This window comes from Tiliqua scincoides, chromosome 1 (genome assembly GCF_035046505.1).
Source record: "Tiliqua scincoides isolate rTilSci1 chromosome 1, rTilSci1.hap2, whole genome shotgun sequence".
NCBI classification, from domain to species: Eukaryota; Metazoa; Chordata; class Lepidosauria; order Squamata; family Scincidae; genus Tiliqua; species Tiliqua scincoides.
The window spans coordinates 89,997,688-90,024,037 of NC_089821.1; the positions used below are offsets into that span (position 1 = coordinate 89,997,688).

The 26,350-nt window shown below is 43.5% G+C and overlaps 1 pseudogene; it reads right to left on the reverse strand.

Annotated features, from left to right (window-relative positions):
* Positions 1-8,466: 8,466 nt before the first annotated feature.
* LOC136638192 (5S ribosomal RNA) lies at positions 8,467-8,580 on the reverse strand (annotated as a pseudogene).
* Between the last annotated feature and the right edge of the window lie 17,770 nt (positions 8,581-26,350).

Here is a 26,350-nt window from a genome sequence, read left to right on the forward strand (position 1 = left end):
TGAGCTGCTCCCTGACATTCCATGAACAGAAAAGGAGTCTAATTTTGTCCAATACATTATTCATTGTGACTTGTTTGCTCTGCTCCATCTGCCATTATCCTGAGATAATTTGGACATGCCAATATTTTGTTGTTTGTTACTTTTTGCTATTGGAAAAATAACTAAAAAATATACATAAAGAAGATGTGATAACAGCAAATGGCATGTCTAGATCGGGAAAACCACAATAATGATCACTAAAAATGCTTTATTCAGTGTTTCTTCCATAGAAAAGACTTCAGTGTGAACTTTTTAAAAATAGTAACTAATAATTAGGCTCCTTCCATACTCAAAAGAGTTGCCTTCGACACAATGCGCTGGTACCTTGTTTATACTTTGAATAAAATGCATTTATGGTGGGAGAAACCCTTCACAACTACATTTCTGGGCAGAGCTAAATCAGCCTTGCCTGCAGTAAATCTTAGGAAAAATGAGTTGAACTCCTTATTTCACTCCCTAATAGTTCATTTATTAGTACTAGTTACATTCTAAACTGGTTGGCAACCTTCAGTCTCGAAAGACTATGGTATAAGCCTACAGCACCCGGTATTCCCAGGTGGTCTCCCATCCAAGTACTAACCAGGCCTGATGCTGCTTAGCTTCCGAGATCAGACGAGATTGGGCATTTGCAGGGTAACTATGTCTACACATTTTTTGCCACATTTAAATCCCACCCTTCTTCCAAGGAGTCCAAGGAAATGAGCAATCCCAGTTCATCTGTGAGGCTTCCTGACTTGGTTGTCTCAGGAAGCAGACTACCAAGGGGCACCATTCTCTGGCCACCTACTCACCTTTCTTCCATTCCCTTGGATTAGAAAAGGAAGAGGGAGAGAGAGGAAGAGTAGTTATGGAGGATAGGAAAGGTGTGCACTGTATCCATTGGAGGGCAGATCAGGAAGCTTCAGAGGAGATTTAAATCCCTTTCCCTTCCAAAAGCCTCCTGCCACATAAGGGATCTCCTTGAACCTGGGCCAGTGATTTTGCTGGCACAAGTAAGGAGAGAGAAGGGGCAGGGAGGCTGCTGCCAGAGGGGATAGAGCGCACGCCATCATTGTCAGATCTACCCTCTCCCACAGCCTCCCTGTCCCATTCCTTCACTGTCTCCTCCCAGTTTTCACACCCTCCCCAGACCTATTCCGCCCTTCCCCCACCCCTACTGCCTCCCCTGTTGGCAAACCTCCTCCAGCAGTCTAGCAATGTGCATGTGAAGGCTCTGGTCTTCCCACCAGCACTCGGGCAGCATGCTATTAGCATGCTTTTCAGCAGCCAGCCCTGGCAAAGCCCATGTTCCATCAGCGGGACAGCCTAAAAGGATTGGACCACCCATTCAACAACAATAGTTCCCCTTGCACTTTTGACTGCAGATTCCCTCATTAAAGAAGAACAGCTCCCACTCAACTGGGAAGCATGTGAAAGGCACCTGTCAACTAGAATGACAGAGTGCTATCTTTGCCGGAACATGTCATCTATCAGTGCGTGAACATTTACAAAGTGATGAGATTAACAGGGGTCACAATTTCGCACAGAGTTAGGTTCACTAACCCCACTGATTTCAATGGACTTAAAAAGTACGTCTCTTTTTGATTGTGGCCGTGGCATCTATCACTTCAATCAGTTCTCCCTGACTGAGTTTTGAATATGTCTGCACAGTAAATCCTGTTTTAGCAAGATATTGGTATCAAATATTCCCTAAGGACACATCACACCCTATAATAGAGGACCCAGCAGTGAAAAAATTAATTTGGCACAGTGCAACAGTTGGATAGAATCATCACTAATGCCTTAGCATTGCACTCAGATGGGTTTCTTTTTTTTTTAATCCTATAAAAGCAGCTGATAATTTTTCTAGCCTTTGAAGGTTTTGAACAATGGGAGGTGCTCTTTCTATCTAGTAGTAGCATGGAGGGAAGCTTTGAATAAATTAAGATCATTGTAACTCTTCATCTTCTCATCCAGAACACTTCTGCCCAAGTCCTTGGTTGATCCACAAAATAAGCAATTCAATATTTTTTTGTCTTAAAAACATTATTTCTATTACGAACGGCCCAATCCTATTCTCTGCCAGCCTGAATAGTGCAAGTAAAACTTTTTACTTTCTGCCCCAGCAGCTGCTTGGTTCCCTATAGGTCTCATCAGATCTTTGCCATATCTTTTTCATGCATAGCTCTAAGGAGCCTCTGGGGGCAGGGTGGGATGGAGGGGTTAGGAACCAGCATGTGCCAGTGCAGCCAAGATCCTGGCCAGCCCTGAACCACCCTGCTCATTCCCCTAATCTGCCCCACTGCCAGTTGACAACTGCCAGTGGTGGGTCTGTGGAGTGCTGTTGTTGGGTTGAAGCCTGGATGGCTTTACATTAGTGGTGACGTTGGAGAACCCGCTGTGAAGGTAGCCTGTGAAATACTCCAATGGTCTATTTGGTCTGCCAACATAACTTACCAATAGGATTTTGCTGGCATAAGTCTGAGGAGAAAAAGGGAGTGGAGAGGCCACTGCAGGAGGGGATAGGATCCAGCACATGCCATCATTGTCAGATCCACCCCCTCCTGCAGGCTCCTTACCTCATTCCTCCCCCCCCCCAATTCTCATGTTGGCAACCTTCAGTCTCGAAAGACTATGGTATCGTGCTCTGAATGGTGGTTCTGGAACAGTGTCTAGTGTGGCTGAAAAGGCCAATTCGGGAGTGACAATCCCTTCCACATTGGGAGCAACTGCAGTCTGTCCCTGGTCTGTCTCCCTGGCTATGGGCCTTCCTTCTTTGCCTCTTTGCCTCAGACTGTTGGCCAAGTGTCTCTTCAAACTGGGAAAGGCCATGCTGCACAGCCTGCCTCCAAGCGGTCCGCTCAGAGGCCAGGGTTTCCCACCTGTTGAGGTCCACTCCTAAGGCCTTCAGATCCCTCTTGCAGATGTCCTTGTATTGCAGCTGTGGTCTACCTGTAGGGCACTTTCCTTGCACGAGTTCTCCACAGAGGAGATCTCAATCAACTGACTAAATACAATTTCACAATAAGTCATCCGTCCAATGCTTAATGTCATTGGCGTTGGGACAAAAATGGGCTTTAGGTGGAGTTATTTGTTTGGAAGTTTCGTGATGTGTTAAGCCATATGAGTGAAAACCTAAATGCCTGAAATTCAAAGATCAGCAGAGGTATACAGTAACTGCACACTACCTGTTAATGAATGTGCATTGCCCATTTGCTCTTTCTTCCACTCCAGTGTCTCAGAAGGTTCGTGTACTGCATGAAGTACAGAGGTCAGAGCTGTTGCCTTTCATCTTGTGTCAGTAATTCAGAGTATGAACTGAACTTATAACTCATGGCATCTGATTTTAAGGCTCCACGTATTGTTAGTAGCTTGTCAAGTAAGAAAACACTTCTCCTACTGATTTCAAAGCATAGTGGGCTAAGCCTTATAATATAGGTAATGAGATAGCATGAAGACAGTTTAAGGTAAGTTTAGACCAGGGGTCTCCAAACTTTTTGGCCAGAGGGCCGCATCAAATATCTGGTGTGGTGTGGAGGGCCGGAAAAAAAAATTAAATATAAAATTTAAATAAATAAATTAGAGATGGAACTTAGATGAGTGAATAAATGAATGATTGGGCTCATTCATTCAACCTCTCTGGCCCTCAGAACACCCTCCAGACACAATCAGAGCACAGTTCTGGTCATGCTCAGTTGAGTGGGCCAGAGGCTTTCAGGGGACAAGAGGTTGGCCGTGGGCCGGAAAGAGGCTTGCTGCGGGCCGCATCTGGCCCCCGGGCTGGGCTTTGGAGAACCCTGGTTTAGACAATAAGGGTGTTCTGTTTGCTAAGTTTTTCATTGTTAGAATCCATCTCTAAGAACATACCGATACTATAACTTATTTTGTCCCTCACATTCTCAAACAAAGCACTTGAAATCTGTTTTCTGTATTTCCTCTGTTTTCATGGTCACATGGTAATAAAAAACCCTTTTTTGGTCACAGTTCATTTTCTGCATCATTACTAATTTGGTTTTTTAAAAAGACAAATAGCCCAATTCCATTGTCTGCTCCTCAGAGTGATGCAGTGGCACTGAAATGGCCTCCACTGTACCCAAAGGAGGCTGAAGGTCTCCCCAAGGGAAGGGAACATTCATCCCTTCCCCCCGTGTAAGCCCCAGCACCCGCAACGGGGTACCTGATCTTGAGCCAGCAAAATAGCTGGCTCAAATCCAAGCAGCCCCATTTTGGGAAATTAGACTCGGAAAGGGGAAGTAGATACAGCAGAGGACTCTGCCACCATTCCCACCCCTTCCCGGGACTGATCAACCCCCTCCCCACTCCCCACTTGACTTCCCCCTGCCCAGTTACACTCCTTGCCTGTCCCCATTCCACCCTTCCTCCCACTGGCCACACATACCTTACCTTCTCCAGTAGGCACAGGCCTTTGAATTCTGCCAGCAGGCTGGTGCAGGACTTTGTGACAGCACCATGAGCCTGTGTGCTGCCTCAACTTGCTGTATAGCACACTTGTGGCAGTGCTCGTGCTTGTCCCACCAGGGCTAGGTGGGATAGGATTGCACCATCAGTGAAATCTTTAAATTAATACTTCATTGACTTTTAATTCAATGGTATTCAGTTGACTATCATTCAATTATCAATTCACTTATCAAACTTCCTGAATTATCACATTATTGATTTCGGTCAATATTGCTTGTGTCCTTTATATGAGAACACCATATTTTCTTCAGTTCCTGTTTACCTACCATGGATTAAACCATGATTTTGAGGTTAACACTTAGCTATTTTCTTTTTAAATGTACTTGTATTATTCATATGGGGGTGGAATTTTTCACAGCATAGAAGAGGAACTTCTTGGTTCAAGCAGAACCCAGATCTCTTTTACACTATATTTAATAGTTATTTGTGTTGTTTCGGTTAACCTTAATGCAGGGATTTAACTGGAAATTATGGTGTAACTAAAAATGACTCTTCCAAGCTGTGACACAAAAAAGATTCAAGCTGGTTTCAGGAATCCAGATCATGCATACGATGAACATACATAGGGAGATGCTGGCAGGTTCTGTCCTTCCCCGTATGTGCATTTACTGAATGCCTTAACTGCACTGTAGTCTTTGATGGTTCCACATCAGACCCCTTTGACATCTGAAGCGGAGTGAAGCAGGGCTGTGTTCTCACGCAGACCATGTTTGGGATTTTCTTCGCTGTCCTGATGAAGGAGGCCTTTGGAACTGCAACAGAAGGCATCTATCTTCAGACCAGAACAGACAGAAATCTCTTCAACCTCTCCAGGCTGAGAGCAAAGTCCAAAGTCCAGCTGAAATGTCTGTATGACTTCCTCTTTGCCGACAATGTAGCTGTCACCTCCCACTCTGCCAAAGATCTCCAGCAGCTTATGAACTGTTTTAGCAAGGCCTGCCAAGACTTTGGACTGACAATCAACCTGAAGAAAACACAGGTCATGGTTCAGGATGTGGACTCACCTCCCTGCATTGCAATCTCTGCACATGAGCTGGAGGTTGTCCATGACTTTGTGTACCTTGGCTCAACGATCTCCGACACACTCCAATACCAAGCTAAACAAATGCATCGGTAAAGCAGCTACCACATTTTCCAGACTCACAAAGAGAGTATGGTCCAACAAGAAGCTGACGGAACATACCAAGATCCAGGTCTACAGAGCTTGTGTCTTGAGTACACTTCTGTACTGCAGCGAGTCATGGACTCTTCGCTCGCAACAGGAGAAGAAGCTGAATGCTTTCCACATGTGCTGCCTCCAATGCATCCTCGGTATCACCTGGCAGGACAAAGTTTCAAACATCACAGTCCTGGAATGAGCTGCAATCCCCAGCATGTATACACTGCTGAAACAGATGCCTGTGTTGGCTTGGTCATGTCATGAGAATGGGCAATGGTCAGATCCCAAAGGATCTCCTCTATGGAGAACATGTGCAGGGAAAGTGCCCTACGGGTAGACCACAGCTGTGCTAGAAATATATCTGCAAGATATATTTAGGAATGAACCTCGACAGATCGGAAACCTTGGCCTCTGAGCGTTCTGCTTGGAGACAGGCTGTACAGCATGGCCTTTCCCAGTTTGAAGAGACACTTTGCCAACAGACTGAGGCAAAGAGGCAAAGAAGGAAGGCCCATAGCCAGTGAGACAGACCAGGGACACACTACACTTGCCCCAGTGTGGAAGGGATTGTCACTCCCGAATTGGCCTTTTCTGCCACACTAGACGCTGTTCCAGAACCACCATTCAGAGCGCGATACCATAGTCTTCCGAGACTGAAGGCTGCCAACAACAATGACTGCACCTCCATAAATATTGCTGTATGCATGGTGAATATCTGCAGAATTGAGAACCCTGGAAAACCATGTAGTGTGCCTCAGAATACCACTTGATAGGAAGGCAAACAGGAAGTCTCAGAGATACTGAGTCTCTCAGTGATAATTGGTCACTGCTGGAAACAGAATGCGGAAGGAGATGGACCTCGCTCTGATTCCATCAAACCTTTTCTTACATTCTTATGCCCTTAAGCAAATAATGATAATACAGATGATTGCAATCTTATCATTAATTGTTTTGCAATTGAATGCTATTGTTGGTGTGAAATGGGGGGGGGAACAACCCTGTCTCATAATGAGTTGCCACGTAATGACTGGCTGAAAAGCTCAGACTGTTCAACTAACATGGCAATCATCAAACAAATAACGTGATTGTCTGAACTCCTGCAAGTAATGAAGAAATCAAGTTGTGCCCACATGATTTAATTTGAGCATGAATTTGCCCAGGGAGGGAGGGAGTTTGTGAGGCCATATGTTCTCATTTTTGCAAGGGTTGGGTTTTGTTTTTCACCTAACAGCCACACTCAGATGCTATTTTTCACTGAACAGAAGAAATTGCAAACTCCTCCTTTCCCTTGCTCCTTTGTTACCTCACTGAAGTCATTTCAATTATTCGCATTTCTCTGAAAATAAAATTTCCAGAGGTTCTAATTCAATGAAATTGAGCAGGTCAAAATGGCAGGGACTATTTTTGCAATAATTACTGGCTCAGTTTGTGGGACAGTGGCATGGGACAGATTGCCATCAGGCATTTAGGTGCTTTCTTTGAAAAGAAAAGACTATGATCCCAGAAATCTTAAATAAATAAATAAATAAGAGAACGTATTTGTGATTGCACAATATTATTGCCATTTTACCATGTAAAATTTAGAAACAGGTAAGGGCCCAATCCTATCCAGTTTTCAAAGGCTGGTGCAGCCATGCCAATGGGCATGCACTGCATCCTGTGGTGGAGAGGCAGTCACAGAGACCTCCTCAAGGTATGGGAACATTTGTTTCCTTACCTTGGGACTGCATTGCGGCTGCACCAGTGCTGGAAAGCTGGATAGGATTGGGCCCTAAGAAGGCAAGCATTTGCATGAGCACATCTGATTGTCATAACATGTCTGTAATGCTAGAGCAGTAGTCTTCAACCTTTTCCAGGCCACAACCACAGCATACAAATAAAGTATGAGACTGGGGACCTGCTGTCGATTCCATCCACCTCACAGGACCCTATCTGTGCACCTCACCCCACCCCCATTGCTGCCCACTCCCTATCCCCATAATGCTCTCCCAGCACTTTTCACTGTAACCAAATAGTCTTATTAGAGAGAACAGAAAGAGTTATCATGAAGCCTGGCAATAGTAAAAGCTATTTTAGCACAATTGCTAAGAACCTGAGCAGTACTGGGACACAATCTCCTGGTACTTGCAGGGGTACACCAGATACCTTCCCCTTTACCTGATGGTGCTTTAGTCCAGTGGTCATCAACTTTTTTCATTCCTATAAATTGCTGTGGCCCTACAACTGAGGTTTTGCACCTGTCCTTCTCCCTTTTCTGGTGCCTCATTCTAATCTTATGGGAGAGTTGTTCAAATCATCTCCATATACTTTAAATACTATTTTAAAGTTGCAAATAAAGTATGTGTGAGGGAGTGGTTTGGACACACTATCCCCCCCCCCCCCCAGCAATTAGATACAGGAAGAAGGCACACCATGAAAGAGAGCAGATGTGTGTGATCCCGTATTTTTACTTATCTCCTGCTGGCTGCCAAATCGCCTCCTCCCATACCCAACATTGAATGCAATACATGCTCCATCAGTATGGCTGCAGCGGCGCCAATGGTGGGGAACAGGATTGGGCAGAAAGGCTCTAAACGGCATTCTTCATCCGTTTTTGTCAACTATGTTTAAAATGTTCCAGAAAGGTCACTGTGGTGTTTCTGTGATAAAAGAGTTATAAATATTTAGAACTCATTCTTATGTCCAATGGTCCAGGAACTTTAGGAGTAAGTCGGCTGCCCTTCCCCAGAGGAGAATTCTCTTCTCTGCTCTGATTTTGTGTTACAAACCCTGTTGGTTGGCAACCTTCAGTCTCGAAAGACCATGGTATAAGCCTACAGCACCCGGTATTCCCAGGCGGTCTCCCATCCAAGTACTAACCAGGCCTGACCCTGCTTAGCTTCCGAGATCAGATGAGATCAGGCATGTGCAGGGTAACAGTTGTCCTTTCAAGATTCCTCCCTTTCTCTTTTTTTTACTCCATATACCTTTTCACTGACAGCACAATGCACCCTCATCCTGCCTTTTCCTCTTTCTCCCATTTCCAGAATGTTTCAGTACATGCTCTAGAGAACATCTTTACTCTTAGTACCCTGAAGGAATCCACGTGGTTTCACTGAAAAATGACTGTGCATGATAATGCACTGGCAGGGCTTTTTATACCCATTATTTTTGTCGCTCCCTAATAAATTCTCTTGACTGACTTTAGAATACGTGGTCTAATTCTGTCTTTGCTGCAGCTGCAAATACAGGCTAAGCCTAGGACACATCCACCAAGGCACTGAACAAAACCATTGGAAAAATGGGCAAAGAGAAACAGCTGCAGAGCATCTTTACAAGAAGGACAAGGAGGAGCAAATGTTGTAATCTGGGCTACCTATAGGTGAGATCTGCAATCTCCACATATTTAAATCTGCTGTAAACTGCTTAAGTAACTAGAAGGTATGAAGCTGACTTGGAGGGCTAGGCATCCCTCTGTTACTAGGGGTTCAGGCTTGATAGCATAGTGTATCAATGAATTAATACTAAGAACTCAAAAGACAAAGTTTATTACTAAACAACTAGTTTACTCTCTTATAGATGTAAAAAAATAAAATAAAAACAGCACCCAATGACCAAGAATTTTGTTACATAGAAAAGAATCATAATGCATTATGCATAAGTGATTAGTGTAGGAGCTTACAGCCCTCTCCCAGGCCAGCTAGTCATCGCCCTTCCCCCACCAAAGCGTGCAGTGCACACTCCAGCAGTGCGGCTGCATCATGTAGGACAGTGAGGAATAGAATTGGGCTATTAGTTACATAGCCTAATACAGGAGCATTGTTAGAACACTGTTAGTGTATTTCTAAGGAACATTTTCTCAGCTGAAGCTTACCCACAGTGGATGTACGCTGCCCAAGTCAGAGAAGGGTTCCTGCATGGTGTCCGCTCAGAGCCAGAGTGAGAGAGAATGAGAAATCTCCTTCCAACCTGTTGGCTGAGAGGACACAATCTTTTTATCCCACAATTTTCAAGGGAAGGCAAAATTAAAATATATCTTAGCAACATTCCAGAACTCTTTCCTAAATTTCCAAGGCCAAAAGGTGATGAATGTATCCTTTCCTGTGATAAAAAAAAAAAATCCAATTTACTATTGATCTCTATATGTTCCCACCACTGTGGAAACAAAACTATTCTTCGCCAGAATATATTCAATAGCCAAACATCATTCTTCCTGACTCCCAAATATCGTCCAATACTGTTTAATCTCAGTAAGACACAGAGGATCAAATAAACCTATTTTGCTAGTGACTGACCTTAGGACTTGTTTGCTGTAGTGAGGTTGGGGTGGGTGGGGACCAAAAAGGTGATCAAAGCTAAAAGGGCAGGAGATTACTCCAAAGCCAGAGCTGAATCAAACTCACTTCTTCAGAGTCAGAGCTGTTTTACTCTCCATGTCCGTGACACAAAATCCACGTAAAGACAGTTGAAAAGGTGACCAGATGCAAAGGTGTATAGATCTCTTGTACCCATAACAGCTGCAGCTGATTCACAGAAGCAGCTTTCATACCTGTATGTGCTTGTCAAAGTTCCTGCCTCTGTACCAGTTGTGGACCTGGCCCCTGTGCTGCCCAGGGGCACAGAACTGGAGGCACAGGGGGCACAGAGGGCAGAACTGGGTGGGGGAGAGAGGATCAAAGTTAGGATCAGGCCTGGGAGGGGGGCACAGACAGCAGCAGATTCTGCCACTGAATCCTATAACCCCTCTCAAGCTGCAGAGCCCTACACAAAACCTCTCGGTTCTGCGTCAGCAAAATAGGTGGCACAGCTCCGAGAAGACCCACTGGGGCCACCTGGGCTCCACATTTGTTCCTTTACCTCATGGAAACTCTGGTGGCTGCCCTGGTCCCATTGGATACAGCTGCAGCAATTTTGGCACTGCTGTACTGCTAGGCGCCACCAGGATTTAGGATTAGGCTGTTAAACTGGGACCCCAGCATCTGTGGTGAGTCAAATCCACAGATGTCAGGATTGGACCTATACTTACCGAACTACAAGATTGACAACTGACCAGAAAAATGAAAAAAACAAAAATACCTTCACCAACTCTTCTGCTTTTAACAGCAGCTTGAACTGCAGAAATTAGCAGCTTTTCAACGTTGTTATTTGTTAAACATTGTTATTTGTTGAAAGGAAATAGTGGAACTAAAAAAGAAGCAGAAGAGAGCAACCAAAATGATTAGTAGGCAGAGCACCTCCCTTAGCAGGAAAGGCTACAGCCTTTGGGACTATTCAGTCTAGAAAGAAGGTGGCTGAGGGGGGACATATAAAGGGGGGTACCTTAGGGGGCACTAAGACATATAAAATCATAAATGGGATGGATAGAGGGAAGTTCTTTCCCCTGGGAAGTTCTTTTTCCTCTTACACGACACCAGAACCAGGGGACACGCACTGAAATTGACTGGCAGGAGAGTTAGAACAGAGAGAAGGGAATATTTCTTTGCCTAGTGCATAATTAATCTGTGGCACTCCTTGCCTCAGAATGTTATGATCACTCTTGGCCTAGATGACTTTAAAAGGGGATTGGACAGATTCATGGAGGAAAGGTTCATCACAAGTTACAAGCCCTGATGACTATGTGCCGCCTCTGGGTTTAGAGGTAGCCTGTCTCTAAATCCAGATGCCAGGGTTTGGCACTAAGATGCAGGTATCTTATTGTCTTGTGTGCTCTCAGAGGTATCTGGTGGGCTATTGTGAGATACAAAAAGCGGAACTAGATGAGCCTGTGGCCTGATCCAGTTGGGCTCTTGTTATGTTCTTAGTATTTGTCATAAAGATGCAGTTAAAGGCACAGCCACAGGAACTAGTTCAAAAGTTGACAATTTTGTATATTTAATATACAGTGTTATGCTAACACATACACAAACTATCCAGAAGTTCAACAATTTGCAAAAATCCCACCTTGGACACAGAGACTCATGTCTGTAGTGCTTTGCCGGCCTAAGGGCCATTTGTCTACATGGTGTGTGAGCTGGCACAGTACTTTTAGGACTGGGATGTCATTTTTCAGGTTCATCCCCTTTTCACTGCACCAACAAACTAATCTCTTTGGAAGCCATAATATGAATGAAGTACACCTGCACAATCCTATAAAACAATGGAGCTTGGTTTTTACAGAGCAATTAAGCAAGCACTGGGCTAATTCATTAAACTGCAGTGACAAAATATTGACAAAAAATTGGTATGACAAGCTCATTCCCATGGCATCCTAAGAAAAGGCATGTGAGGAGTATCTCTTCCTTACTTGGAAGTCAATGGTAAACCTCCCACTGACTTCAATGCCCTTTAACACAGGACAATAAGCAAAAGCAGAGATGTGAGCCTTTTGATTGAGTTGAGACCAGGAGGGTCTTACGGCTTTGTCAGGCAGCTGTAAAAAGGACTGTCTTCCCTTCTCTTTGTGATAGGCTCGGAAGCCCTGCAGACTAGGCAGCCTTTCGAACCAGTCTCCAAGCCTGAGGTGAACTGCAGTATCCCGTGGTTTGCACAATTCCACTTTCAAGTTATTCTGTCAGGGAAACTGACAGACTCAATGATGTTACTTTAAAGACTTCTTGGGGGGGAAAAGAGAATCGGATGTCAGAAATCTCTCCCTCAAGTGCTAAACTCACCAAAGTTTTATAAGCCCTGGTACTCAAAGAGCGAGGAATTCGGTTGATTTTGTATTGCTTAAAAGACCTTGGCTTCATTTATTTTCCTCCATCCAAACTGTGCACCACTGAAACTAAGAACAAAACTTGCCAATATTATATATGCTGGTATTACAAAGGGGGGGGGGAGCCTATCCAGAATAGAATACACACAATGCTTTTCAAGTGTGATATTCATATCACCTTTTCAAATGCGCCACCATGATGTTCTGAGGCCCAGGCAGGCAGTAATCATCAGACCAGATATTCTTGAGAGGGCCAAGTGGCTACTCAGGCACTGTTTCAAAGCAATTGGCTTGTTGATTGCAGAGAGATAAGAGGGAATGTACTGGAGTAAATAACATCAGGAGTAGATTGGGAGGAAAATGAATAGGAAATGGTTCTTTAACCTTGCACAAAATATGAAAATCAGCAGGCACAAAGAAAAGCTAACACGCAGGAGCTTTATGATAGACAAATGGATTCTTTTCATTCTGTATAACCTACCTGTATAACCTACTGTAGAACTTCAGTAGCAGCAACAATGGCCAAAAGTGGAACAAGGTTCCTAAAACCACAACATAAAACTCATTAAAATCAGAAGTGCTGCTATTAAGATGTCCACAGAAGTGCCAATGTGATTATTTGCCACTGCTGGGTTTTGTTTTTTCCCCCTGTCAAGCAGGTTATCAGCTTCTATCAGGCACTAAACATCTTAAGAGATTTAGAGAACCATTTTGTCTGCACTCCCAAGTCAGCTCAGTGCCCTACAAATGATAACACAACAACCCTCTTTGGCTTGCTGGTGAGCTGTCATCATTTCACCCCAGCCACTCCATCCATTTGGAGTGTCCGTTGATTACAGCCAATCATTTTGCACCCTCGACTGCATGCAACTTTCATTTGTCCTCACAAGCTCATTGTTTGAGCAACTTCTTAACAGATTTGTCCAGGGGAGGGGAGATTTGCAGGGAAGAACTGGCCAGCGTTGATCATGCTCTAATTCAGCCGGTCAATTCTTCACAAGTTACTGGCCCTTATTTAGAACAGAGGGTGTATGCTTTCAGCAGTTAAACAAGAACTTGTAGTTGGAGAGATAGATTTGTGCTTCCCTGTGTAGTATGCTCTCTCTAGAACTACCAGTTCCAGAATTCTCTATGCATAGTCAGGGACAAGGGACAACTGGTGGGAGTGGAAAAACCTCAATAATTAGGCACATTGCTCCTGGGAACAGTAGGAACTAGTGCTACAGATAGGATACTGATGGGATTGTAGTATGTGCATGGGAGGGCACTCATGTTTCAAGTTCACACTGAACCCTCAAACATGACGCTTGGGCCCTAAAGCAGTATTGTAGTTGGAATATTAAACTAGACTGGGAGACTGAGTTTGAATCTCAGCCAGGTGAAAGTTACTGGTTGGTTTTGGGCCATCTCATCCAAACCCACCTCACATGGTTGTTGTGAATATCAAATATCATGTATGAACTCCTTGTAGGAAGGGTGGAATAGGACTGCAATTGTAATCATGATATGAAACATTGCCAGTTAAAATCAATACAAAATCAATACAATATTTAAAAAAAACTTCAACTTTATCAAGATTATATCCATTCTAAACCTCCAAACTTACAAAGCATTGGAAGTTTGAAGATGAAACCAATGGATAAGTTTATCCCTCCAGAAGTGTAGAGCAGAAGTTCCAAGCCGCACTGTTCTCTTCTATATTTAACAATGGCTCAATTATCATTCATACAACATCAACTGTGTGACAAGAGGCGAGACAGCGCATGAATTACCTATCATCCAATGAAATTTCCAATTAGAACTCCAAATGCAGCTCTAGCACTTGGGTTGTTCACGTGCATTACCGAGAGCTGATTATAACGTCATGATATGAGAGACACAATTACTAACGCAATATCAGTACCAGCATCTTCCAATCCAGTATCTCATAAACAAGTAAGAGGAGAGCATTTAATTAGGAACCTTTCAGTATTAATTTTTGAGTTTAATAGGCTTTTCTGGTTTTAACAGAACTGATTATATGCAAACATCAAATTGCCTAATAGTGAGTAGAGCAGCACTGTTGTTGTTGTTTTTTTAAGACTTCCTTGGATAGCAGAAGGATAAGGAAAGAATCGGGGGGGTGGGGGGAGGACATGTTTCCGCTCCACCTGTGCTTTTGCTATGGTGCCATCTATATTTTTAAAACATAGTCTGTGTCAGTCAAATTAGTTTTGCCACAAGCTAATTCCCTACATTCTCATAAGAATGTTTATGTGATACATTTCGTGGGATGAGAGGCGCAGTGTGGTCCAATGGCTACAGCAGAATATCCAAGCTCCAGAATGTCCATGTTGATTTGTGTTCTGTTTTCCAGAGCCCAGAGTCTATGCCAGGGGTGTCAAACATAAGGCCCGGGGGCTGGTTGCGGCCCACAGAAGCTTTTTATACGGCTCTCAGGCTTTCAACTGCTGAGTAGTGTTGAGGTGTTACTGCTGAAAGGGCGGCCCACATGAAAATTGGGCTCTCCCATATTTTGAAATATGATCAAGATTCGTATATTTTCTCTTTTGTTATTTGCAGCTAATGTGTTCTGATGTCAAGTGCTTATTTTTGGTTATGACCTGTTTAATGACATCACTGCTTGCCTAATGACATCACTTCCGGCCCTCAGCAGGCATCACGAATGCTATGTGGCCCTCTGTATGAAATGAGTTTGACACCCCTGGTCTATGCAGTTCATAAGCAAATTTGACCATGCCCACCATGACCAATTCCAGCTGCTATTGCTGCCTGGAGCTTTGTGTTATCAGGAGCTACATGTGCCACAGATGGTTGCCACATGCACACACATAAGAAGGCACTGAGTCACTGCTCCATATAACAAAGTTTTGCCTTCACTTAGCTGGCAGCTGCTTTCCAGGGTTTCAGAAAGGGTGGTTTCCCAACATCATGTGGGATTGGTACTGGAACCTTTTGCATAACAAACATATGCTGTACCACTGAGCTATGGACTGGAGCTGGTAAATGGGATCAGGAAAGTTTGTTCAGCCATGCAAGGTCAGAGAGCAAAAAAAAAAAAAAAAAGAAGAAGAAGAAGAAGAAGTTTAGGCTGCAATCCTGTGCATACTTGCTTGGGAGTAAGTCCCATTGTGTTCAGCAGCGGACCTCCCCAGTCTCACGCCTGAGGCAAAGATCCGCAATGGTGCCCACCCATGGGCTACCGCTGCCCCCCCAGAAATCTGCCCCCCCTACTCACATGAGGGCTTACAGAGCCTTGTGCAACCCAGGAACGTGTCAGAGAAACCTCTGTGGGGTTCCCTGATGCTTTAAACCGTGCTTCCGGAAAACTAGAAGCACAGTTTCTGTCTCCATCGGGAGCCTCAGAGAGACTTCCACAGGGTCTTGGGGCCTCGTGCCTGGGTATTTTGCCCAATCAAACCTCATGGTAGGTCTGCTACTGGTTGTGTTCAACCTTATGCTTGCTTTCTCAGAGGAGAGTCACATTGTGTTCAATGGGACTTATATCTGAGTAAGCATGCGTAGGCTTGTGCTCTTAGCACCCAAATGTTGTCAACATGACATTGGAAACAAATTGAAAAGTTTCCCCTGAGGGAAAAAAATCTGAGAATTTTCAAGAATTTTACAAGTTTTTGTAGGACAAGTGAAATTTCCTGGTAGTTTTTGTACACACCTAGGATGGGTAAAATATGTTACCCTGTTTTCCTGAAAATAAGACCTACCCCGAAAATAAGACCTAGTGCGTTTTTTTGAGAATTGCTGAAATATAAGACCTACCCTGAAAATAAGACCTAGTTGTGATCAGGGCCAGGATGGGGGGGGGGCAGAAGGAGTCCTCAGGTGTGAGCAGGTGACAATGTGACCGGGAACACTGCACTCCCGTGCGCACCACCTAGAAAGTGCCAGCTGTGCTACCTTGGACAGGTGACATTGAGGAGGAGCTGAGGTGGGAAGCAGCAAGCGAGGCAACCCTGCCTACTGGGTTCTGAGGCTCTCCACACTTTCCAGGGAGTAAGTTCCATTAACTACAAAGGGACTGACTTCTGAAAAAAAAAAAAAAATAAGACCTACCCTGAAAATAAGACCTAGTGTGTAATATATAAGTTGGGTATATATTTCATGCAGTCATTAAATAAATGAAAAAGGAGAAGAATGTAAGAGGGATAGTTAAGTTACCTAAATGGCCTTAAAGAGCCAGCCACCATTGGTCCTGGTGCAGTGCATTCCTGGTGTTAGAGCTGGGGGCCACATGGTACCAGGTGGTAAGGCGTTGCACTGAGTCCCGGAGTGCTCAGAAAGCTATCTGAGCCTCCTGAAGGCCCTTTAAACAGTACTTCCAGTGTTCTGGAAGTACTGTTTAAAGGCCCTTTTGAGGCTCAGGAAGGCTTTCCGAGCGCTCTGGGATGCCACATGAGGCTCCAGTGTGTCCAGGTAAGCAAGGGGACACCAGCCTTGGGGGACAGGCACCAGTCTGGGGGGGCGCACTCTGCAGTCGTGGGTGTGATGTTGCTCAGCATCACCACTGTCCTGGTGTGATGCTTTACAACCAAAGCAGGAATGTGAGTGACACTCCCTAAAATGACAGGTGCAACTAGAGAACTCTGTTTAGAACTTAGGGTTGTGCAGATGTTGCTGGTCTCAGTATGGCTACTCAAAGCTTCATGAATGTGCCTGCTAAGGGCCCAATCCTATCCAATTTTCCATTGCCAGTGCAGTTGTGCCAATGGGGCATATGCTGCATCCTGTGGTGGGGAGCCAGTCACAGAGGCCTCCTTAAGGTATGGAAACATTTGTTCCCTTGCCTCTGGACTGCATTGTGGCTACACTGGTGCTAGAAAGTTGGATAGGATTGGGCCCTAAGTGGGCAAGGTCCTGGCCTTAAATCCCATTGCTTCACTTGCCAAGTCTTCTAATTTCCTGAGTTGGGCTGTTTTTGTTTTTTTTGGCTCTGGGCAACTGTATACACCAATTTATCTGCGTCTTCAACTGTTAATTGTCAGAGCCCAGTGATGCTAAATCAATTTGTGCTTATTAAATAGTTTTAAGACTGCATCCATAAATGAGGAGTGGTGTTGTTATTCAGCTGGTGTGCATTTTTCTTTTGTGTTATGGTTTCTTCATGGTCAATGAGGTTACATATCTGCTGACTCTTGGATAAACTTTAAGACAAGCTTGAAAAATAAGTTGTCCGTGAAGTCAAAGCAAAACTTCTTCTGCATTGTATATTAGTGTGTGATTCAGCAAATGAGAGGGAGAGAAACAGCCAGCATCTGAGATGGTTCCAGGTTTTCTGGGTCCTCCTAGTTCGGAATGAAATATGAAAAAAAGAAGACTGTGCCTTTGAGAATCTACAAAGTGCTTTCTTTTACCATTGCATAATCATAGCCAAATCCAAAATGTATGAGATTATGGAGAGGGAAGATGCTTTTGGAATCAAGGCTGTGACTTAACCTTCAGGCATCACCTTTCATGTCACATATTTACAAATATATGCCTTTGGAAAGGATTCTAGCTAAATTGTGTGTTGGTTGCGTTCACAGCTGACTAACAGCAGTGGAAATCAATGGTAGACTCCTCTATGAACCCAGCAAACACCTACTTTGTTTACTGCTGATGCCAGGGCTGACATTTAGGAAAGGATCTAGACAAGCTGCTACCTCTAGCATCAGCCACTGTCTGAAAAAAAGGAGATAATACACGGCTTGGCTGAATTAATGAATTGACAATGCTCTACAGCCCATGTCCAAGAGGTGATGAAGGGTGCAATCCTAACCAACTTTCCAGCACTGGCATAGCTGTGCCAATGGGGCATGAGCTGCATTCCTGCAGTTGGGGGGCAATCACGGAGTCCTCCTCAAGGTAAGGCAATGTTTGTCCCCTTACCTCGGAGTTGCGTTGCACTTACCTTGTGCTGGAAAGTTTGTTAGCATTGCGCCTGAAGTTTAGTAGCTAACAGCCTAATTCTATCCTCAGCCAGCCAGTAGCATGCAGTGGCACATGCATGGGGGCCAGCCATGGGGGCCACACATGGTCTTGCGACCCACACTTTGGGAAACCCTGTTCTATGTGATTGCTTGCTCACATCAGGGAAACTAACTTTGCCATCTCACAATGGAATTTCTGAAAAGGGAGAGGCTCCAGAGTGAGTGAGTCTGCATGCACATATACATTTCCTTTCTTGATCTTACATTTCCTTTCTTAATCTTTACATTTCCCACATGGCAATATATCCTAGAAAGAGTCACATTGGGGAAGTGATCCTGACTCAGCTTTAACTTACAAAGAAAATAACTTTCCCAAGAAAATATTAAGGCATATAATGAAGACAATTTGCCAAGACTTCACTCGAATGATCCTTACCATTTTTACAGAGGGAGCCTTCCGTAGTCTATGAGATTTGTTCTGCTGAGACAAACAAGTACTTTGTCATTTTCCATTTAATCAACTGTGCTGAAATTAAAATGCATGAAGATATTTCTAGAGTTTATGTCTTATTTGTGCATCTGTCCTAATGCTCTATTACTAATCTCCACTGTAAACAAGGCAAAGTAAAAGAGGAATTATCAACAGCTTTGTCTTATTGTGTGATAGAATTACATGAGGAACGTTTATCTTTACATATTTATAGTCCTGTTTGTTTCTTCGTCAGGAAAATAAGATGCGAGAGAGGTCAAGCTCTGAGGGATGCTTTTCACAATGAGGTCACTGCTGGGTGGCAGAATGAAACTCACATTCCATTCAACATGGATGCTCAATATGTCCTCAATACAAGCACAGACTCAATTGCCTTACCAGGTCTGCTCAGCAGCTGTTTAGTGTCTAAAATCATTAAATCTTTGATACAAAGTAACCAATAAATGGGAATGTTACCAAAAAATTTTCTTGCTGAAATTCGCCATGAGATGCATGATTCCAGACCTCTCCCAGTGCACTGAATTTGAGAAAATACAGAGATATCTACAGATTTTACTTTCCATGTTTTCATTTTTAAAAATGTATTGAATGGTACATCTTTCACTCTATTATCACATGGACTTTTTAGATAGTGCATGAAAAAATACATGACAATTATATATTACTTTTGGTAACAGAAAAATATGGGGGGGGGGTTAAACAAAGAAAGTGAAACAGAAACAAAACTGTGCCAACTTTTGGAAATAGACAGATTTGTCCATCGCTATCAATAAAATGCCAGGTCAGAAACAACATGATATTACCATGTTGAATATAGATCACAGAAACTGTTACACATGGATCAAGAGAGCTAATCCTGCAAAACACAAATGCATGATGATGTCAAACTGATGACAGTTCCAGATGAAGTGAACATGAATTAACATTATAAGAGCGTATTAAAAGTTCAGAACCGAATCTCTCCTTTCACAAAAGCAGACATGAATTAAATCATGAGCAAGTGGTTTCAGTTCAACATAACTTTGGAATCATTTTGCACTACAAAATGTAAACAATGCGCAGTTCTTGAGATCTTGCTTCTTCTCCTCATGTGTTCATCGTAATGTTTGAATAGGGTTGATAGCAACCACTTCTGGTAGGAATCAGTGTGAAATCCTTCATAAAATACAGATATCCAAGAACAGTTGGTTTGATCATAGCAAGGATTTGTACCAGCAAATTGATACTAGATTGGGGTTTCTATGTAGACTCTGTTGACTGTACTCATAATGTTATTTTGAACTATTAAGTATGGATAAGTTCATGCTTCATTTTTTTTCTTTTCTACAGCCCCAGTAAATGAAGTACATCTAAATCCACTTTCTGCATTTTGACAACTTATTAAGTCATGCTAGTAGACAATCACAGATAAACAGAATAACACTCAAGACCTAACCTTGCATTCAAAAACAGAATTAACATGGCCCATCAGTAGTGCCTCCATGACCTCACTCTTTGGTACAGCACAATTTTGGATGTGACTATCCACAGCTGCGCCAGAATACTACTTTCTGAAATAACATGAACGTCAACATGATGAACGACCAGTTCTATAATGTTAACCCAAGCAAAATTTCCAAGTGTGGCACAAGACATCAAAACATAATGCATATGTCACCCCATTTTATCTTCCTAAGAACAGGGCAACAGTATTTAATTGAACTGCTTTCCCTCACTAGTAAACACTTCATTTATCAAAGTTTCATTTTATTGGGCTAAAACTTCTGCACCTGTGGTCTTACCAAAAAGGATTTTGTTCTTGATGTGATGGTTTACAGGCCTATTCTGTACAGTTCAATCAAGTCATTTCAGTTCTTCATAGGTGAATGTCTCTTTACTATCCTACAATTGTTCTGTCCTGCATTCTTGAAGCTTAAATATTTTCAACATTTAAATTTAAAGAAGCAGTGGCATTGCTAGGTGGGTGTGGAGATGCGAACTGCACAGGATGAGACATTCAGGGAGGGGGAATGACACCACTATTGGCCAAAATTGTGAAACCTTGGTATTTCTGAATAATACTATCATGTTATATATCATTTGATGTGGAATATCCAGCAGAATGCAATGAAACAAACTGCATTGAAATACCTGTATTCTATCAAATGTTACGGCCAAATAACTAGAAAAGGAAAACACAATTGCCTTGTGTAACAAAAAGTGGTTTTTTAAAACTTAAAATTGACCAATGAGACTGATTGTTCTGAGAGCCAATGAGGTGTTGTTATGATAAAGCAGGAATCCAATAAGGTCTTAATGTACATCAGCTCTCATTTCCATGTATCAGAGCTAGTATTAGAACTCTTACTCTGTTGTGTGTCATCAAGTTGGCCACTGGTTTTCCTATGATTTTTTATGATCAAAACTTACTGATTTGTTGGATGACCTATGCTATTATAGAAATAAATAAAATAAATATAGTAAGTTAATGAGAGTAACACCAACCCTGGTGGTGCCACTGCATTTAGGCTGTCAGTATGATATTGTAATTTATTTTATATGGTCCTGTATGGGAGGAAGTTCATCATGGAGGTGACGCAATGAGCTCTTGCACCAGATGACACAACGCCTCTGCACTGAAGTCAGGTGTTTGAGAATATAAGGAAGGCTTTGCTAGATCAGGCCTAAGGGCGATCTAATCCAACATCCCATTACCCACAGTGGCTCCCCGGAACTGCCTCTGGAAAGACCACAAGCAGAATTGAAAGCGTACTTTTCTCCTGTCATTGCTCTCCTGCAGCTGCAACTATCTTTGCAACAGAGACACACTGCCACTGAAACTGGAGGTAGCACAAAGCCATCACAATTAATCACCACTGATGGACCTGTTCTCCATTCATTTGTCTAAGCCTCTGGTAAAGCCATTCAAGCTTTAATAAGCTGTGGCAATGAATACCTCAGACTAATTATAGGACCTCCTTTTGTCCACCCTAAATATCTCACCAGTCCGTTTCATTTGATGACTCTGGTTTAATATTGTTAGAGAGAAAGAAGCACTTCTATCTATCCACATCATGCATAATTTTATAATTATGCCCCCCTACCACCTTAATCACTGGATCTTTCCCTGCTCAGGCACAAAAATAGCCATATGGAGCTTTCTTCCTTTTCCCCCCATCAGTTCTTGAGATGCTTTTACATCTGCCATTACATATAAGAGGAAACCTGTGCACATCTCCTCTGCTTTCATCCCAATTTTTTCTTTTCTCAGCAGGGCACCTTCTCAGAGGTTACTCAAGCAGCTGTGCAAGGAACTTGCAAGCTGAGCTCCAGGGGAGGAGAGGAAAGACTGGGTAAGTCATGGGATGCACATACAGGTCTCCACTGAATGCAGACTATAGTTTGCACCTGCAGAGGGATAGCGAAGAATGGGTGGGAGGCTATGCAAATTACTGTATCTGCATGGAAATAAAAATGTCAAAATGTTTGAAGATGTACATTCCAGATACTACATTTGGCTTGATATTTCAGTTTTGAAGAACCCCGTTCTAAAGGCCACTGCATTGAATTTGCAAAATAAACTGATCTTATGTCATTACAGGGCAATAAAATGCTACCATGAAATATGCAGAGTCCAGTTGAAATTTGCTTCTTGAAATTTGCCAGTGACATGGTCTCTGCACATTCGCAACACACACAAAGGGGAGAAGAAGGAATACCCGTAAGCAAAATGGAAGAAAGGAAAAGAAACCCTGATCTGAGCAGAAGTGTGAATTAAGCAAAAATAGACACAAACAACATCACCCAACACTCTCGTGTGCTGCAAGCAGCAGCTTCAAAGCCTGGAGAAAGGGGAAAAAAACTAATTATTAAAATCAATTCATAACACCTCCCACTATCAAATCCCCCACAAAGTAAACAGCCTCTACAGCAGCGTGAACTATACATTTGTCAAGTTATGCAAGGCCTTGGAACATCTGCTAACCCATTTAGGGAGGTCCTGAACATTCACTTTTCATATTGACGTTTTCCTCTTTCTTTCAGAATCAGTCCTCCTGGTTTGTATTTAGTTTTGCCTCACTTCTCCCTGCACCAAGAAGGCACCGTGCCCTTGTGAGCATTGATGCTTATTGAAAACAGGATGAGTGACAGGTATCTGGGTTCCCTCGGAGAATGATTCTGTTGTGGCATTTGGCATGGTTTCCAATGGTTTCTTTCAATGGTTTGTGGAAAATTCAGGGTAGACACTGCATGGCCAATATCCTTTAGAGATATAATTTTGGACACCCTGATGCTTCAATTAAACATTGCCTATTAACAATTTTAGGCATGGGCTGAGGATATATCTTACAGCCCTTGCTGGCATAAAGCAGCTTTAGATCTGGTCAGTGCCTGGATGGGTAACCTCCTGCAAACTCCTTGAAGTCCTTGATGGAAGAATGGTGGAATCTGAATACAGTGCAATGAAATAAAGCTTGGGACCAGCTTGGGACCGGTGTATTTGAGAGACCATCTTCTACCTTATAGTCTGGTCCATTCTCTGAGGTCATCAGAAGGGGCCCTGTTGGTTGTGCCATCATTGAGAATGGCGAAGGGGATGGTAGCCAGAAAGAGGGCCTTTTTGGTGGTGGAATTCCCTCCCATTTGAGTTGAGAACAGCTTCCTTGTTATTGACATTCCAGTGGGGCCTGAAGACTTTTTTATTTGGGGAAGCCTTTGAGGCCCTGTAAGGGCTGCTTTTATAAGTTATGTCTTTTACTGTGCGTTTTTATCTGCTGATTGCATTTTATCTGGTTTAAATTGTTTTTAATTGTTCTTTTTAAATGTTTATTTGTATTTTATCTTGCTTTGTATTTTAATCTTGTTTGTTAGCCGCCTTGGGTGCCCTTCGGGGAGAAAGGTGGAATATAAATCCAATAAATAAATAAATAAATAAATAAATAAATAAATAAATAAATAAATAAATAGGTGTAGAAGGATATCATTGATTAAGATCCTACTCTAGATGACCTGTATTTGTCATTCCCAGAGCCATGCTGGGGTGACTGTTAATACCCAAATGAGAGGAGACTGGCATATTGCATGCTGGCACCATACTCAGAATGCCTCAACTCTGTTTTCATAACATGCCTCTATTTGCAGCACCAGTAAAAAGCAGCACAGGAAGGCATGTATCTAAAAACATGCATGCTATCCTCACTTTGATCCCACTTCATTCTGCCCTAAATTTTACAGTATAAGAGCTCTTCTTAAACAGGTATTTATGATTGTGGCTGATGTCAAATGTTTCGTTCGCAGGTGTGCCGTTTGCTATCTTGACCTTAAAGCAACTGAGTGCATTGAAACAAGGCAAGCCCATATTTCAGTGTAAAGTAACAACATCATATGTCCTTAAGAAAGCAGCCAGCTGCAATTTATGAAGCTGGATTCCAGTGGCAGACCTCCCTAGCCCTACGCCCGGGGCAAAGGTGAACGATGGTGCCCCTGCGGGCTGTCGCTGCCCCCCCCATGAAAATCCACCCCTCCCCACTCACCTGAGGCTCACAAAGGCCCCACTCACCTGAGCCTTGCGCAACCTGTACCCATGTCGGGGAAGCCTCTCTGAAGTTCCTGGGCACTTTAAACTGTGCTTCTGGAAAACTGGAAAGCACAGTTTCCGACCCTGTTGGAAGCCTCAGAGGGGCTTCCACGGGGTCCTAGAGGCTCACACCTGGGACATTTGCCCCATCAGACCTAATGGCAGGTAACCACAACTTCTGGATTCAACACTCTGACTAAACGCACTGGCACAATGCAGGTTTCCTTAAAAATGCAAGGGCATCCAATACACACTGGTGCATTTGGCTTGGTATAGATCTTGTTACATGGTCAATGTTTTATTCCAAGGCCTGCAGGAGATATGCATCTATATGTACATACTTGGTGCTAAGCATCTATCAGGAGAGCATGGGTCAAACTAATGACATGGGTATTTACAGGACTAATGGCAAGAGGCCTCAGTTTTCGAGAGAGGTGGTGGATTCTCCGTCACAGCAAAAGTAGAAGAGAGTAATGCATAAGCACTTAAACTTGGAGCCAACGTCCCCTACTGGTGGAGACCAGCATGCACATACTTGCTGACCATAGACACACTGGGTGGCTCAGTTCCTATGATATCACTCTTTCAACAGGATCCTATGGGGCAAAATCTATTTTTTAAAAAAACAAAAACCGAAAGTTCCCTCCTGTTTTTCCTGCTCCTCTGCCTTGCTGCTGGGCATTTGCTGGTGCTGCAATAAGCCACCCTCCTTCCAACCACTGTCCAAGGACCTCTGTGTCAGCCAGCACCTAGGATTGGTAACATCCTGAGCAGGAGGTCTGGTCTAGAGGGTTGAGCCTCCATTTGCCTGAAGATAACATCTGAAGGTCGCCAGTTCGAGGCCACTGGCACCATGAATGGCGAGACCTTGAAGCAGCTGACAAGCTGAGCTGAGTTATTCCACCTGCTCTTTGGAAGGAGCTGCTTGTCAGCCTGTGTGGGAGGAGGCCAGAAAGTGATACAGACCACAAAAGTTCCATCTGAAATGTTGTGTGGTTCTTGAAAGATAGAACCTTTCTTTAATTGTAAAGATCCCTACGGGGATTTAAACAGCCTGCCTATGTAAACCGCCTTGAGTTAAAGTCTGAGGAGAAATCTGACGACCAAGAAAGGCGGTATATAAACACCTGTATTATTATTATTAACATCCCATATCCCCTTTCCTTTCTAACCTTTCTCTCTCCCTCTCCCTTCAAGAGCTTGCAAAGCTGTGGAATCAGTTTGGGCTTATTTGCTAACTTGTGGGCTTCCTCTGGACCTGTTTCTTTTGTTCCAGGAAAGCAGCGTAGCTCCCTTGTCCTGCTTCATTAAAACTGTTGCCTAAGTTCATGGCTTGCTTCTTAGGCCTCTTTCTGTCTGTGAGAGCTGCTTTCACTCAGGGAGATTGGCTTGGCTTGGCTCGGTTCCCTTGCTGCTGCAGTCCCTGGAATGCAATGCTCTCAAGCCTCGCAGAAGAGGAACCACAGCCTTGGTCCTCAGCAGTGCTTCACCAAACAAAACCTTCCTCAGTCTTTCCTTGTTTTTGTCTCATGTAAGTCAAATTGATCTTGCGAATAGTGTTTGTCACTTGCTTCTGAGTGCTGTGTGTGTGCGTGCGTGCGTGTGTGTGTGTGTGTGTTGTGAGAGCATTTTTCATCTGTTTTCCACCATCTTTAGTGGAGACCTGAGATTAGTCAGGTCACCTTCCCAGATGAAAACCCTTGACTGATCCATCAAGGACTCCCTCAGTTGGGAACTCAAATTTCCCTCTGGAGGCTTGGGGCATTGGTTAACAGTGTGCATTCAGTGGGAAGGATTAGCTCCATCACCACAAGTGGTTGAAGTGCTTTCATGGCCTGCCTCTAGGCTTACCCCTTGCCTCCACAGAATAGTTCTCTAGCCAATCTTCACAGCAGTCTGAATGGTAAAATCCTTCTCCCTTCTTCCTCACTAATCTTGCCAACTTTCCTGTTCTCTTCTTCCTTCCACACACCCCAAAACCTTCATTTCTTTCATCTACATGGAGAGGAAAGGCAAATCTGATTCAGCCCCTAGGACTAGCCAAATTGGT